Source organism: Mesocricetus auratus, unplaced genomic scaffold, assembly GCF_017639785.1.
Source record: "Mesocricetus auratus isolate SY011 unplaced genomic scaffold, BCM_Maur_2.0 Super-Scaffold_100022, whole genome shotgun sequence".
In the NCBI taxonomy this organism is placed as follows: domain Eukaryota; kingdom Metazoa; phylum Chordata; class Mammalia; order Rodentia; family Cricetidae; genus Mesocricetus; species Mesocricetus auratus.
This window is the reverse complement of record NW_024429203.1, coordinates 27,040,963-27,054,286: the sequence shown is the minus strand read 5'-3', so window position 1 is coordinate 27,054,286 and position 13,324 is coordinate 27,040,963. Positions and strand designations below refer to the sequence as shown.

General features: G+C 42.1%; 1 pseudogene; it reads right to left on the bottom strand.

Moving 5' to 3' along the window:
• Positions 1-4,632: 4,632 nt before the first annotated feature.
• Positions 4,633-7,612, bottom strand: LOC110340780 (annotated as a pseudogene).
• Between the last annotated feature and the right edge of the window lie 5,712 nt (positions 7,613-13,324).

Sequence of the window (13,324 nt, the reverse complement as noted above, 5' to 3'; positions counted from 1 at the left end):
TTTTAAGACTAGTGTCATGTCCATAGAGGGATTATGAGGTGTGGTTTCTGCAGATCAAATTGAAGAGGGTAATCCAGACTGTAAACTTATGCCAAGATATTAGGTAAACCTCTGGGTCCAAAGTTATGCTTGACAAGAGATAGTTCTAAAATATTCCACCCCAAGATTTCAATACACATCAGGATAAGAAAACAAATTCAGGAACTGGAGAGATGGTTCAGTGGTTAAGAGCACTGGCTATTCTTCCAGAGGATCCAGGCTCAATTCCCAGTACCCACAAGATAGTTTACAGCCATTTCTAACTTCAGCCTGGGAGATCTGATCCTCTATTCTGTCCTTCATAGGCATTTCACTCACATAGTGTACAGACATACAGGCAAAAAAAAAAAACCACATATACTAGGAACAGAATAAATGTTTATATGAACTTAAAAAAACAAAACAAACCCTATATACACAAAAATAAAAAGGTTCAAAAAGAAAGAAATGAAAGAAGGGGCAGGGAGGGAAGAAGGAAGGAAGGAAGGAAGGAAGGAAGGAAGGAAGGAACTAGAATAACTGGGAATAACAAGCCCGATAAAAGTAAGTTAAAAAGGAGGCTGGGTACAGTTAATGTAAGCACAGCCAGCCTTCCACATCCATTGGTTCTGTTACTGTGGATTCAACTAACCAATTATGAAAAGTTCTGAAACAAAAATTGTATTTGTTTTGTGTACTGACTTTCTTTGCCCTCGAGTTATTCTCTAAAAAATAGAGCAGAGCATTTGTATTAGTCATCATCCTGTTGCTGTGAAAGAGCACTATGGCCAGAAGCACCCCAGGGAAGAAAGTTTGTTTTAGTTAGGGTTTTGGAGGGATAAGAGGCCGTCATAGGAGGGAGGAATGGCAGCATACCACCCGCATGCTGGCAGCAGCAGGAAGTGGAGAGAAACATCCTCAATCCCAAGTGGGAAGCAGAGAGAGCTCAAAGCCAGCCCCAAGTGACTCACTTCCTCTATCAAGGTTGCACCTTCTCACCCTCCTCAATCGGTGTCACCAGCTAGGGACCACGTGTTCAAACATTTGAACCCATGGGGATGTTCTAATTCAAACTACTACCACTAATATTACTTTTTAAAAGAGGAATTGATAACAAGATATTATGGAGATTAAATGAGTAAAAGTAAAAATGTTCAATTATTCCAGTAGAAGGCAAAAAAAAAAAAAAAAGGAAGCCAAAGGAAAGAAATGGAACTCAGAAAGTGACTCTCAAGATCTCAAACTTCAATCCAAAAATAGGAATAGCAACCTGGGATCTGAATGACCTAACCCAGAAAGAGACAAACTTTTCCTTTAAAGAGCCAGATGGAACATATTTTAGGAGGAAGGAGTGGCAAGGAAGAAAATGGATGCTTCCATTCAAAAGCACCTTGTGGAAACTGATTTGAATTAGAGTTTTTAGTGTCTTCAAAGTGGGTCCACGGACTTACCATTTGTACAATGCAAGTGTTTGTGCTTAGATGAGTCCCCAAGCTCTGGTCTCCAAGTTGCTTTCCAGTAATAATACTCAGCACCCAGATCTTAATTTCTAAACTGTCAATAAAGAAAAACAGAGTTCCTGGGAGAAGCATTGGGTTGACTCCAGGACCTTGAGATGGGCACGAGAAGAGCCTGGAACACCTTACAATGCTTAGGAATTAATTAAAACAACAACAACAACAAACAAACCTACAAAAAACAGAGGTCATATTAAAATGGCTCAGAATCCCAAGTTATTAAAGGGAGGGGCATTGGTTTTAGAAACAGTCAAAATACTTTTTTTTAACCCGCTGGCCTGTTCTGACATAAATGAACAAAGACATTGTAAGTGAGTTAAGTGAAATAGCTTCCTCCTGCAGAAGAATTCTAAGCGACAGTAAGAATAAAGACTGGCTGGGTAGCAATAATTGCTGTAGTTAAGATCTGATGCATCTAGGGCTGGTTCAGCAGTTAAGAGCATGCACTAGTCTTGAAGAAGACCTGGGTTTGGCTCCCAGAACCCATGTTGGGTGGTTCGAAACTTGGGACCCCAATACCCTTTTCTGGCTTCCATGGGCATTTGCACTCCTACACACACATCCACACACATGCGCATTCTTGAAAAAGTAAATCTTTAAAAGAAGTGATCTTGATGAATCCTAAAATTTGTGAGTTAAAGTTTGAGAAAGAAGGACATTTTACCAACGTATTTTTTACTTTCAAAATGGAAAAATGTAATTTTACAGTGGAGAAAATCAGCAGATCTTATATGCCTAGTGCATCAAGGCTAATGTCATCAGCACTAAGACAAATGTAGCTTCATGCATGCTGTATTGAGAAGGGTACACTGCTTCTGTGATACTCTTGAGGAAACTATATTGCCTCAGTGTACTCAGGGAATTTGTGGTAGAAGAAATTTGAGAGGCATTCTACAAAAAGCTGATGCCATCTTCCAAAATGTATGGGCAAACACTAGTATACCTCACTCTTAACATATTTTATTACATTTAATTAGGGGGGAATATGTACACTGTGTGCCTGTGTTGGTTAGAGGACAACTTGCAAGGAGTAAGTTCCCTCCTTCCACCATGTGGGTCCTGTGTACCAAACTCAGGCCATCAGGTCTGGTGGTAAGCACCTTTACCCATTGGTTCATCTTACCGGCCATCTTCCAAAGTGACTGTCACAGAATAAAGGAGAGGAAGGAAACATGGCAACTATTAACAAATGCAACATGCAATCAAAGATCGGATTTGGAGACTGAAAAGGGACATTGGTGAAAAAGCTTATGGAATCCAAATGAGGTCTGCAGTTTAGTTGATAGCCACTAATGCATTAATATTATTTTCTTGATTTTAGACATTGTTGTACAGATGATCATATGGTTGTTACCGCTGCCTGAAATTGTATGATGTGTGAGAACTCTGTGTGCTAACTATGCCTCCTTCCTGTATTCCTTAATCATTGCAAGCATTTGGGTGGTGACTGTCCCCCAAGACACATTTGTTAAGCTTTGGTTCCCAAAATGGTGTGACTAGTAATAAATGAAGCACTTGAAAGGTGGAGCCTTGAATTATTATTGTTGTGACAAGAAACACTAACTTTAACAGGATATATTGGGCTAGGGAAATGGTTCAAGAGTTTGTCATGCAAGTATGAAAACCAGAGTTCCAATTCTCAGGGCCCATGTAAATGCTGGGTGGGAGTGGTGGCACATCTGTAATTTCAGTTTCAGGAGGCAGACACAGGGAATCTCTAAGGCAAGTTGGCTAGCCAAACTAGCCATATCAGCAAGCTGTGGATTTGATTGAGAGAGTCTGCCTCAGTGAATAAGCGGGAAGAGCAATTGAGCGTCATTAACTTGTGGTCCTTGAATGTATGCCTACACACAAAAGAGCTGTCATGCACGTGTTAAAAGAAATGAAGTATAAAAATGAAACTATTCACTTGGGCTTGTGGTTTCAGTCTAAGGTTGGCTGGTTCCATTGATCTGAGAACAAAAGTAAGGGAGGGAATCATAAAGGAAGGTGGTGCAGTAGGGGAAGCTGTTTGCCTCATGGTGGCCAGGAAACGGAGAGACAGGGAGAGGGGTCAGGGCAAGCTACACCTTTACAAGCCTGTCTCACTTCCCTACTTGCTCTAACTAGTCCATGCTTCCTCGTTGACCCCATCTTCTAGTGAAGTGATTTATCAGTGGTTCAATCCACAGATGAGGGCAGAGCCCTCATGATCCAGTCACTTCTCCAAAACCCATCATCTGGCAACATTTAACCCATGTGTTCCCTATTCAAATCCTAACAGGCCTTGTAGGTCTGTAGGTCATTGGAGGAACACCCTTTAAGGAAACTGTATGACCCCAGCTCTTGTTGCTTTTTTGTTTGCTGATCATGAGGTAAGTCACATGCTCCCTGCCAATGCCATCTTGTTTCACCACCAGAGGCCAAAAGCAATGGCTTCTCTTGATCATCAACTAGAATCTCCTAGGCATTAGCCCAAAGGAACCTTTTCTTTTTGTAAGCTAATTGTCCCAGATATTTTGTAATAGTGGTGACAGAAAGGTCAGCTGATTCACACAGTCATTTGGATGTTAAAATGTGTTAAAAAATCTCATCAAATGGAAAAAAATAATAGCTCTCCACAAAGTGATCCAAGTTTTTATGCCATCTATCAGATAGTCCATAAGCATCCCATCATTTACACACACAAACACACACACACACACACACACACACACACACACACACACACACACTGGTGTTGCCATCTGTATCAGCATAAATTGCCATCGACTCATGGATAAGATCCCATGACTTTAAGTTTGTCATTGTGTTTTGTCTATGTTCTATTTTCCATCAGCTGGGTTATAATTCATTATTTTTAAAGCATGGCACATTCTTTTCAGTATTGGGAGGTAAACCAAGGCTCTCATAAATGCTAGGCAAGCATTCTACCATAGAGTAATATCCTCAGTCTTTTTTTCCCCAGCTTTTAAAAAAAATTTCCCTTTCACACAAAACAAAGTACAAGAAATTATTAAAACTGCCAAAGTAGTTAATTGGTAGGACATGTATTATTCACACACACACACACACACACACACACACACACACGCACGCACGCACGCACGCACGCACGCACGCACGCACGCACGCACGCACGCACAGACAGGCTTATTTATAAGAAGACATGTAAAATTAAGGCGGATGTCACGAAACATTTAAAAAAACCAAACACACACATGCTACAACAGGTGCCGCCGTTTACAGTGCTGGGGAGGTGAGAAAGCAGAGGCAGACACAAAGGTGCAGGCTTCACAGCATCAGTGCAACGGATCCACAAACTGTTACAGCCAGTCCATGCGCTAAAGAGTTGTTCCCAATGTGTCCTAGTTTGGCCCTCGGAGACTCAGTCCTGCAGACTTCAACTGCTCTGAAAGTCTACCCACTGAAAGGGCATGTGATCACAGTAAGCTTTAGGAGTTACAGACGCTACACAGAGCAGTCACCTGTCAGCAGGTACTCTCAGCTACAACCCTGCAGAGGGAAAGTCAAACACCAGTGTAGACACCGCTTCCACGTGTAAACCTAGAGCTACTGAAATACATCCAGCATTACGGGGTGGGGGTGGGGTGGGAAAGTGGGAATTATATATGAGAATTTCCAGGCCTTTAAAGTTTTTTTTTTCTGGCCTTAAACATGAATAGATGTTCTAATTTTCTGAGTGAACAAAGGAGACATTTATATCCCTGACTGGCCTAAGAGTAAAGTACCAGACTTTTTAAGTCAGCTGAAAATCTGGAACAAAGAGAGTGCTAAATTTCCAAATACCATGTTCTGGAAGTTTGTTGTTCAAAAGCTGTTGAAGGACTAACTCAAAGCAACGCAAAGGGAATGAGAGGTCAGTCTAAACTGACAGATTCCTCATGGGAACAAAGGGGCGATGCTTCCTAAAGCTGCTACATTTTATACAAGAGAGGAACTCATACCCCTAACTAGGGTGTGGAATTTTGTACTAGCCCACCGGCATTCTCCCACAGTGGGAAATCAGGAATGAATCTTAAGTGGTCTCTTCGTCGAAAGTGGTAAACCTGGTCTCTGCACTCACAAAGATGGACAATTCGTTAAGAAGACTGTGGAAGCAGACAGTAGAACCAGCTCCCTGGAGCCACAGACCACTACCTTGAATGTAGCTAACATTCAGCAATTACCCAAAGTCGCAGTTCACTGTAGGAAAGAGCAAAGTTTGCCACTTTTGTATTTTAAAGGAAGTTGGTAAAAATAAAAATTCAATAAAACAAGTTATACTGACAGAAATACACCCAGCTACATCTGGCACTAGACACAGCACTGAACATCTGTTCCCAGGGGCAGGGCTCACTCCACTGAAGCTGTATTACTCATTTTTTTCTTTTTGCTTGAGAAGCTTGTTTACCTCCCTTTTGGCTATTCCAATGTACTTCAAAATGATTCCGGGAAGCAACAGCACAAAAGTCACATCAGGTGGATAAGAAGCAGATTGTGGACTTGCTGTCCCACCCTAGCAACCGCAGCAAGAGAAACGATCACGATCATGAAGTACATTACTGCAGATTTCATGAAATCTTTGCTGTTGTTCAGTGGTCCAAAAGTCCTTGGTGCTAGAATGGGAACAGGTAGTCAGCCAGGCATAAAAACAGCAAAACAGGAAACACCAGACAGCGCAGATGGATCTTGCTCAGGAGCATCAGGGAAACAACACCCGCGATGGCAGGTGGATACCAGGCTCTTTCCCACTGAAGGACTTTCACAGCATCACTTCTCCCCATCCTTGCAGCTGCTGTGGTTGTCCCCCCTCCGCTATCCTTACGGACGTGTAGTCTCAACAAGCAGAAATACACTCTTCACCGATACCCGCACGCTGGCCGGAGCCGATATCCTCAGTCTTATAAAAGAAAAGCCCGGCCTCAAACTCAGGATATTGCCAAAATTGGCTCTCAGCTCCTGATCTTCCTGCTTTCACCTCCCAAGTCCTGCGATTAGAAGCATGTACCCCAACACCTGGCTCTGGATATCTTATCTTCTAAGATAAAGTTTGTTGCTGTTTTTTTGTTGTTGTTGTTGTTTGTTTTTTGTTTTAATATAAAAAGAGATGTGACTTCAGCACTGGACATTGAGGGTGGGAGACAGGAGGAGGATTCTGGGAAGTTACTGGACATCTAGTCTAGCTGAAACAGCAAACTTCATATTCAGTGAGAAACTGACTCAAAAAAAAAAGTGAGTTTAAGAATGAGAGAGGAAGACAGCTAATGTGAACATGTGACCTTGATATACCATACACAAGTACATGCACCTGAACACACATCCAACACACACACACACACACACACACACACAGAGAGACAGAGACAGAGACAGAGATAGAGACAGAGAGAATGAGAGGCAGAGAGAGGTCCCCTAACAGTGTCCTTATTAGAACATCCATTGCTACCTTGCCACAGAAAGGAGGACAGAATTCACATCATCATTCAGCACCAATTAGAGGCATTTGTGTGCCAACAGTTACCATCAAAGACCCCTGAAAGTAGAGGAGAAACCCATTGGTGCTGGTGCAAATGAGTGAGCCACATCTAAACTTTATTCCTTTATCATTACCCATGAGGACACTACAGTCATTTTGTTTGAGATGGTACTTCATTGTATGGAACACTCTTATGCATTTTGGGATGTTCACCTTTCTTTGCCTCTTATCCTAAATGCAGGAAGTCATGGCAATCCCTAAGATTCCCACACATTACCAGATCCTACCTTTTGCTGAAAACCTTTAGTCTAAATGATGAGATATCAAGGGGAAACAACTATTTTGGTGAAGGGGTAGAAGTGGTCGCTTGAGATAATTGTGTGTGAGAGAGAATGGGGATGGGAGATGGCAGACCCAAACAGAGGTTCTTAGCACTAAAGAATCCTTTCTGATTCATAAATTCACTACCAAGGGCACAAGCTAAGGCTTGAGGTCTATACTATTACCTTTCATAGATGTTGCCATAAAAACAGAAACTCTAATGTTGGGTGTGACCTATGGGTGAATATGTAGATAATACAACCTCTGAGAATACAATCATTGTATAAGAAAGGTAGCTGGGTGGTGGTGGCGGCGGTGGCGGCGGCGGCGGCGGCGGCGGCGCATGCCTTTAATCTCAGCACTCAGGAGGCAGAGGCAGGTGGATCTCTATGGAGTTGAGGCCAGCCTGGTCTAGAGAGTGAATTCCAGGACAGACTCCAAAGCTGCAGAGAAACCCTGTCTGGAAAAACAAACAAACAAAAGGGGGGTGGGGAAGTAACAGACCATACAAAACAGGAATCAGAATCAAGCCTGAGCACAATTACAGAACCATGAGGCGGAAACAGAAAATGTAAAGCAGAAACAGGTGTTCAGAGAGGAAAACTAGTAGAGAAGTCCAAATCTGAAAGTCAATTAGGGAGCTAGAAGTTCAGATTAAAGAGTTCTTCAAGAACCCAATGAGAGTAGAGTTGAGAAAATAAGATAGGCCAGATAAAAGGTATGGCACAGAGGGGAAAAAGACATCAGTATCTGCATATCTATACTTTAAAAAGATTATTTATATTTTTGGTATGTGGTCATTTTCATGTATGTTTGTGTACCATGTGACTGCAGTACCTTTGGAGGACAGAAGAGGGCATTGGATTTGTTTGAAATGGGTTCACTGACAATAATGAGCTATCATGTAAATGACAATAATGAGCTACCATGTAAATGCTGGGAATTAAGCCCAGGTCCTCTGCAAGATCTTTTAACAGCTGAGCCATGTTCCCACCCCTCAACATGTATATTTAGTGGAAATCCCAGCAAAGTAAGGGGAAAGAAACCTCAAAGAAACAGAGAACAATTCACTGTTTTCAAGTAGACATAAAGATGAAAAGTAGCTTCCATACTGAGTCACAAAGGACATCTGAACAACTTGAAAATTCCTCATTTAAATGTAAATAAGAATGAAAATGCAAAATATTTGACAATGAATAATGATGAAGGCCTTGTACCTGCCACCAAATTATATCAAGAAAAAATACATACAAGTAAATGCTGATATTAATTAGCAATGAAAAAGACTAAAATTGGAATGAGACAGAAGATTTGCATGGCCTCCATGCAAGAAAAAACAAAACAAAACAAAAACTAGTTACTCCAGTCAAGGTTAGACAACAACACAGTGAGCCCGAGAAGAATGGGAATGAGGATGTCATGAATAGGACAAGATACTAAAAGCAGATAAAATAATAAGAAACAATAAAAGTGGTCAATAGAATCCAAGTCGATTCTTAGAGAAAAACATGGAAAGGGGTGAGCAATTTTCAAGTAAAATTGAAAATCAAATAAAGTAGTTGGAGGTTAAAAAACGGTCTACCACAAATGACATAGGAAGGTTTTTTCTTAGTCATGAGAGAAAATTGGAATAACTTTATGTCAACAATTTGCAAAGTTTGACATGGAGGATATATTTTTGAGGCATAATACTACAACACTGATTATATAATTAATTCTGTGCATGGCAAGCTCCTTACAGAGTCCAGCCATGGAAAGAGAGAATGAGTAACTTCTACAATGGAGAAATCTGGGCATCCCTTCAGCCAGGTGATCAACCTTGGCATTGAGGGGCAGGGCAGGAAGGTGGGCAAGCTGAAGGGAAACAGGGGGAAGGCATCTTTCATCCTGGAGCTATTAAGTCTCACCAAGACTTTTTAATTTTTTTATTTAAAATTTTTATTTTATTTATACATTATTATTTTTTCTCCCTTTTACCCTTACAGGTCCTTTGTATAAATATTATGGCTTCCAGTTTTGTGTTTTTATGGGATTTCCCAGTGCAAACAAGTGAGGTCTCTGTCTGTTTCTTGTGCATTTTCTCGGCCTCCTTTCCTTCTGTTTGTTTGTTTTGTCCTATTCCAATGTGTTAGTTTTTATCTTTTATTTTATTATTATCATCTAGAAGCCTGCTTATTTTCTAATGAGACAGAAAGGGGATGACTCGGGATGGGAGGGGAGGTGGGGAGGAGCTGGGAGGGACAGAGGGAGGGGAAACCATGTTCAGAATATACTGTGTGGGAAAAATATTTTAAATGTAAGGAAAACAAAGAATTGGAACGTGATGAACACATTCTTCTGTGAGGTCACACAGAGACAATCCACCTTTTGTTGAGCAATGTTTCAAATGTGAATGTTTATAGCTGACTATAAACCATGCCTAAGGTCTGAGTCCCTGACACCTTCGAGAATCCCTTACTCCTTTCCCAGATGTAAAACATCAACTTACTGGGGACTATACACGTGGTTTACAGGGCAAATATCCTTGTCCTTTTGTGATCCTCTTGTGTATATAATCATATCCCTTTGATCTCATTGAGCAAAAATCAAGGGGGAAAACCTCTTAAAACTCCTTTAGCAGGAAGAAATCATATATATGGGTGTTGTTAAGAAATTTAGGCATTCTCTCTCTTAGGAAATCCACACTAACACCCAGGTACACACTCAGCTCCTGTCTTCCTGTTAATCATCATGATTAAATCTGGGTTAATCTTTTTGAAGATTTATTTGTTTTTAGTTATGTGTACCTTGTGGATCTCTGTGTGGGCATGTGCCCTGTGTGCTGGTGCCCTCAGAGGGTAGAGGCTTCAGATCCCTATGGAGCCGGAGTTACAGATGGTGGTGAGCCACCCATCCTGGGTGCTAGTAATCAAACTAGGTTCCTTTGCAAGAGCAGTTACTGCTCTCCAACCCTGAGCCATCTCTCCAGTCTCTAAGGACCTTTTCTTAATAACCCAAATCCTGTTTTATACTGACTGAGTTCTTTTTTGCGGTAGAGGCGAGAATCTGTCTTCACCCCAGTAGAGGTCTCGGAGAAGTCCTCAGTGGGGGTTGTGTCCCCAGCTCCTGATCCTGCTACCCCTGACATGACAGTGATTTGCCTCACATTAGGATATGATGAGAAGGGCACTTTACTTCTCTCCTGCTCTCTCTCCAAGCCTGCAAACAAATCCCTCCTGAGGGACAGCCTGCATAAAATATCTGACCAATGCTTTTCAAAAGAAATCCAAGGGAGCCTGGGGGAAGCCTGTGAGTGACTCTTCTCCTCTGCTTCTCAGCTGTCATAATGTGAACTGTTCTGCACTGCCTCATTCTGTCTCCTGTATGAGCCCAAATCTCTGAAACTATGAGCAGACAGACACACCTGAGGTGCTGATGTCCAGCATCTTGTCACAGTGATGGAAACACACTTCAAAAGGACTCCCGCTGCTGTTTTAAGCCATCGTTTGTTGCACTGAAGTTAAACATTTTAATCTAGCTAATTACCACCATTTCCTCATGTCTTCTTCCACAGCCCCAGTTCAAGAACCAGGTTTAAGTCTCTCTTGAGCAGAGGAAGTGTGAATTCCAGAGCCACCAACAGCTGCCAGAGACCTTTCCCAGCCATAAACCTGCAATTTTCTAGGAATCTCCCCAGAAGTCCTGACTATAGGGAAAGGACTTGTGCAAGCCTAGTGGCACCCAGTTCCACCTTGTCAGATCGTAATTCTACCCAAGGCGTCTCCAAAGCTGCCTTTTGTATCTCTCATAAAGAGAGGGGTGGAGGAAGGGTTTCTTAGTAACCTCTTGAGATGTAACTAAGTGTCATCAACATGGTATCTTTGGATAATACTTTGACGATGAATTAGCTACTGTCACTAAAAGAGCCTGTAACTACACTTAGGTCTGTGTCACTTTCCCTGACTCTCCCTTGGGAAGCACATGCTGCCACTTGGGTGGGTCTTTCTCTTTCTTTCAGCCCTGAAGCCTGTATTAAAATCTCTTCAATTACACTGACAGCAATGCCTCACTCTCCCTCTTAGTCCTCAGATTCTTTTCAGTGTTGAAGCTGTGAGTTCCAGTTGGGCCTGGGCCAAGGTCCCTAAAGATCTAGGGGAGTTCCCCAGTGTGTGGCAGTGTGGAGCTGTGTTTCTGTGCTCTGACTGCTGGCAAAACCATCTACCGTTCACACTTACTCAAAGGAAAACAAGGGCTTTCTGCTTTCTTTTCTGTTTTTCTTTCTTTCAGTTTTTCTTTTAACCATTTCCATTTTTTTAATGTCTGCTGCTTTATGTAAAGCTGTTTACTTCTCCTTAAGCCAATTTTGGCATTGTCTAGTATTGTTTTAGAAAGCTGTCTTTTCTACTCGTTTAAAATTTGCTGGGTAATGTGTTTATGATGTCCCCTCCCCCCTCCCTCCCACGCCTCTTCTGTCCATGCCTCCCTTTATCCCCACATCTTTCTCTTTCTCAATCAGAAATGTAAGAGAATTACATTTCATTTTTTTCAATGAATCTAATTTCAGCTTTGTCAAACAAGCCCCCCCCCCCACTGCACAAAGCATAACTGGTCTTTGTCCCTGATTCCGTTTGGTTTACACTTAAGATTGACCTAATATGGGGCCTCAACACTGCCAAAGATATGATTAGAAAAAAAGAACATTCTGTCACACTCCAGGGAGAGGAAGAATAATGAAGATTAAATGATAAAACTCTCTAACAGTGAAAGACGGGAACACATGGGTTGGTTAATACCCTTATGTTCTAGAAGAGTCCGGGGGGTGGGGAGATGAGTATCCTCCTCAACCCCTACCCCGTGTGTCATTGCATCTGGCTGTTCATCTTTGCATCATTTATGATAAACCCTAATGGTAAGCAGGATGCTTACCTGAGTGCTGTGAGTCATCCAGGGGAACTGTCACATGATGCAAAGCACAGCTCTTGCTTCAAAGGGAACAGGGGACAGTGCATGCCAACGAGGGGTGACGGCGACCCAGGGACACAGATTCAGGTTGTCCTGAATAGTGTGTTCCAACGTGGGAAAGGTTTCTTAAAGAGTTTTATAGTTACAGAGCAATAGCAAGCCACAAATCAAAGGATTTTCAAATACCTCGGTAGGAATGCTGGGTAGGAGGGCAGCAGCAGAGCAGCAGAACAGTCCTTTTGCCCTACGCAGGTGCTCTCCAAAGAAATTCTTTGTTTTGGCTGATGGAATCGAGTGGTCTGCAAAGTTAATACATCCCAGAGAATTTTAACCTGGTAATCAAAAGATCATTCACACAGGTGGGCAGTGAGTGTCTATTAAGGGGACTTAAGCCAGTCTAAGATAATTTTGGCTCTGCTCGGCAATGTTCCAAATCATCACAATCATGGAATTCCAGTCAGTCAATTATCCTGGTAGAATCTGTAGACATACACGTGGCTCTCCCTGCCCCCAGAAACTTCAGTTCACACTAACACGAAGAGAGGGAGTCTGGATATCGCAGTGTTCAGCAGGTAGGTCAGACACATTGGATGGCCTTTTGAATTTGCAACTGTGGTGAAAAGTGTTAGCTATCTTGTGACATGGAATCCTTACCTGGGGACAAGGTTGGGGTGGAGTGTCTATGCTGAGTCATTGTCAGAGTCACAATTCAGTGGTACTCTTGTATATCCACTTAGTGTCAGTGACTTCAGGCCTGTCTGGTGGTGAATGACATATATTTGGTGCCAAAAGAAAACCTGCACTCTATCTGTTCCTTTTTGGCTTTTTAAAAATTTCTTGCTGACCAGTCAGGATTGTTCCTTTCTACCCTGTCACTATCTATCTTTTCTTTTATTATTGACATAGAGTCATGTCATGTATGGGTCATGAATGTGTCTGGGTACCACATGCAGTCCCTGTGGAAACCAGACCATGGTGTCTGATCCTCTGACAATAGAGTTAACTATTACTGTGATCTGCTATGCGGTTGCTGGGAATCAAACCTGGGTCCTCTGGAAGAGCAGCCAGC